We start from the raw sequence: 3,968 nt of genomic DNA, 5'->3' as shown, positions 1-3,968 counted from the left end.
TCATAACAGTCCAAATATGATACAAGCAAGCCAAATATTGAAGGTGAGATATAGGAGTCAACACATGCTTTCGTTGGGAACTTGGAACATAAAAGATACAATACAAATACAATATTTTTTGGTGTAAAGATACAAATACACTTAACACTCACATGGTTATGGTTATGAGTCCAAATATGTGTATTTTTTTTAAACTAGTTACAAACCCGTGCTTCGTACGGGTTCAATAACGTATTCGATAAAAAAAAAATTGAAAGAAGAGATGTTAAAACGACGAAACATTGTGATTCATCATAAAATATGTATGGGCTGATTAAGAGAGCATATAATCAATTTATACGATTAGGAATTGACATAATATTTAGGATGAAAACTATTGGAACCAACAAAGGAATCAATGATGTGTGAATTTACATATTATCCAAAATTATAAAGAGTTTTGTTGTAATATTCATATTTACATCTAATGAAATCAAGCAAAGAAGTAGCATCAGTGAGTGAAGATAATCTAGTATAGGATTAAAGTTAAGGTGATATGTTGAAAGTGCGGATCATGAACACCAAATCTTTATCACCTACCTCTAACATATGTTCTCGGCAAAATTTGAATCATTGGCCGCCTAAGTATTTTTTGTAACTTGCTCTCTTTGCCGTTATCAAGCGACACTTATACCTTTTTTGAGCTTGTTTGCCGATGAGTGTGATTGTTTTCCGTGTTCCTATTAGAAATGTCATTGATATCTCATTTGAGAAGTGATAGGTACAAAACAAATTGCAGTGTTAATTAGAAGTTATATATATGTACATTTCTAAAATATTTATCAAAGCATTGTAAAGATTTACTGTAGGAAAATAGCATGTTTTATTTTTCTCAAGAGATTAGGAAAACAACATTACAATTAACATGATACTAATTGGAACCAATGAAGGAACCAACAATGTACAAATTAACATTACATAATATATAGTTAGGTTTATAAAAGAGATTGCAAGTTTCATAGACTAACCAAAAAGGAATTTTTGCCAATACTTACATCAGACAAAATGAAAATAACAAATGACATCCCAAAGTCAAGATAGTTTACGACTACAGTCCAAAGCGATACATCAAAATAGTAGAAGTTAAAATAGTTCAACAACAAAGATCTACTTTGGAACAACTCGAATTTGCAAGTTCTTCTGTGACTTTTTGAGATCAAAGATGAGCTTACCACCTTCTTCCATCACTCGTTATCTGCAGAAATTGAACCACTGTCCACCCAAGTAATTTTCATAGCTTGCTCTATCGGCGGTAATGAAATGACAGTTATATTGTCTCTGTGTCTGGTCATCAATGAGAGTGATTGTTTTGCGCTTTCCTTTCAGAATTGTTCTTGACACCTCGTTTGAAAAATGCTAAACAGGAAAATAACTGCAATATTAGTCTAATGCATATTTACATGGATAAGATGTATGCAAATATAGTTACATATAATTTATAAAATAAAGGTAGCATAACTGATTTTAAGCTAAAGAAAATGTAACATGACTTCTAATTTATCATCCTATTATCCTCCTATAAAGTCTAGATAAATGCATGCATGTACATTATATGCACCCCGTTGACCAATTAACATTGTTGAAACAAATGGAAATTAAGCATCACTTCCGCATGTGCATATATAGCCAACACCATTTGCATTGATGTCTTCGAACATTTGGTGCAACTCTCATAATACAATTCAAACTGGTTATGATTGAATTTAGTTGTTTTCCAAATAGTGATGCAATATGTTTCCTAACACAAATTATGCACATGAAATAAAGAATAATGCAATATGTATTTTTAATTTGTGCGTAAAAAAACTCAAAGCATGTTTGTGCATAAAAAAAGCAGACATTGACTAAGTTTATAAATTCAGCAATTGGTCGAACATGTGACAGTTTGGAAAAATCGTTGTACGAAGTACGTTGAGAAGAAGTCGAACTCTGACAGTTTTAACTGAAGTTTGACTCTGAGCTTGAGAAGTGTTAAAGTCATGACAACAATTCAAGAAACATGGTCAAAAAACAATCACATCGGATTGTGAAATAATAAGTTACTCTAACACTGTATTGTGAAATCATAATGCAAACTTACTAAGTCTTAAACTTCTCAACAACCGGATGATGTAGGTTGATGAGCAACCTCGAACCTGACCAATTGTTACATATATTTGGGTTGCCATTGACTACAAAATGGAAGCAAAGACCTCAAGGTAAATAGATGGTAAATGATAAAGCTACAGAGTATTTTTTTTCCATAGTGTTACATCAACTATATTCCCACTACATAAGGAAAGATATTTTTCGGGTCATTATCAAACTTATACAAAATTCTATCATCTGATGTTGAGAAAATAGAAAATAATACCTTTTCTATTTAGCAATATTTAGTTTTTTTGAATAAGAAAAAGATATGCATAGTTTGTTACGATATAAAGGTGCAATATATATATATATATATATATATATATATATATAAAAGATAAGTATAATTTTTTTAGGCATCTATACATTTTATGTGTGTGTGTGTATGTGTGTATATATATATATATATATATATATATATATATATATATATATATATATATAACATAAGCATAATTTTTTTTTAGGCATCTATACCTTTTTTGAAGAAAAGACATCTACAATTTTACTTTTAATTAAAATCAAAATTTTATAAAAATTATACGCATTAGCGTAACAAAAAAACAGACACACATAAAGTATTACTCTAAACGCTAATATGTGTGTCTGTATATTTGCGAGAATGAAGAAAGAAAATAAAAATATTTGTGAGGTTGTTATAATTAAACGATATTTAAATTAAATATATAAGTGATAAAAAGATAATAAAATTTCTTTGAAAAAAAGGTAATAAAATTAAATGGAACCTCCTTTAAAAAATTAAATGGAACGGCTAAACAAAAAATTAAATGGAAGAAAAAAACATATTGAAATATAATATTCGAAAATAAAAGAAAAGGTTCCCAACGTGAATTGAAGAGAGATGATTGTGAAATAAATTGTCGAGAAATAGTTTTTTGAAGTAGCATTCAACAACTTTTGGCCAAAGCTCATTCAATTCAATTTATGCATTAAAAAAAGTATCTTTTTTAGTAAATACTTAATTGATATTGTACTTGGCCTAACTTCTTCTTAAAAATGTAGAGAAGTTGATGAGAAAAAAAAACGGGTGAAACGGTATCTTAAACTCCCACAACGACAGTGTAGAAGCAACTGAATTTGTGAGGAAAAAAAAATAGAAAATAGTTAAAAATAAAAAAATTGAAAAATAGTTAGAAGTTTTTAAAAATATGAAAATTGAAAAATAGTTAATAAAAATCGGTGAGGTAGCACTCAACCAAGCAATAATAAAAAAAATTATATGCATTAGCGTAACAAAAAACAGACAGACATAAAATATTGCTTTAAACGTTAATGTGTGTGTGTGTATATTCGCGAGGTTGAAGAAAGGAAATAAAAATATTTTGTATCATTAAATGACAGCGCGAATAAAAATATTTGTGAGGTTGTGATGATTAAACAATATTGAAGGAACTGTTCAAAAAAATAAAATAAAATAAAGTTAAATGAAAAGAAAATATATTGAAATATAATATTAAAAAATAAAAGAAAAGGTTCCCAGCGTGAGTTGAAAAGAGGTGTTTGTGAAATATATTGTCGAGAAGTAGTTTTTTAAAGTAGCATTCAACAACTTTTGGCAAAGCTCATTCCATTCAATTCTATGCATTAAAAAATGTTCCTTTTATAGTAAGTACTTAATTGATATTGTGTTTGACCTAACTTCTTTTTAAAAATGTAGAGAAGTAAAAAAAAAAAAAAAACCGGGTCAAACGGTATCTTAATCTCCCACAATGGCAGTGTAGAAACAACTGAATTTGGGAGAAAAAAATTGGAAAATAGTTAAAAGTATTTAAAAATAT

The sequence above is a fragment of the Medicago truncatula genome, chromosome 8, assembly GCF_003473485.1.
Source record: "Medicago truncatula cultivar Jemalong A17 chromosome 8, MtrunA17r5.0-ANR, whole genome shotgun sequence".
NCBI classification, from domain to species: domain Eukaryota; kingdom Viridiplantae; phylum Streptophyta; class Magnoliopsida; order Fabales; family Fabaceae; genus Medicago; species Medicago truncatula.
This window is presented reverse-complemented; position numbering follows the sequence as displayed.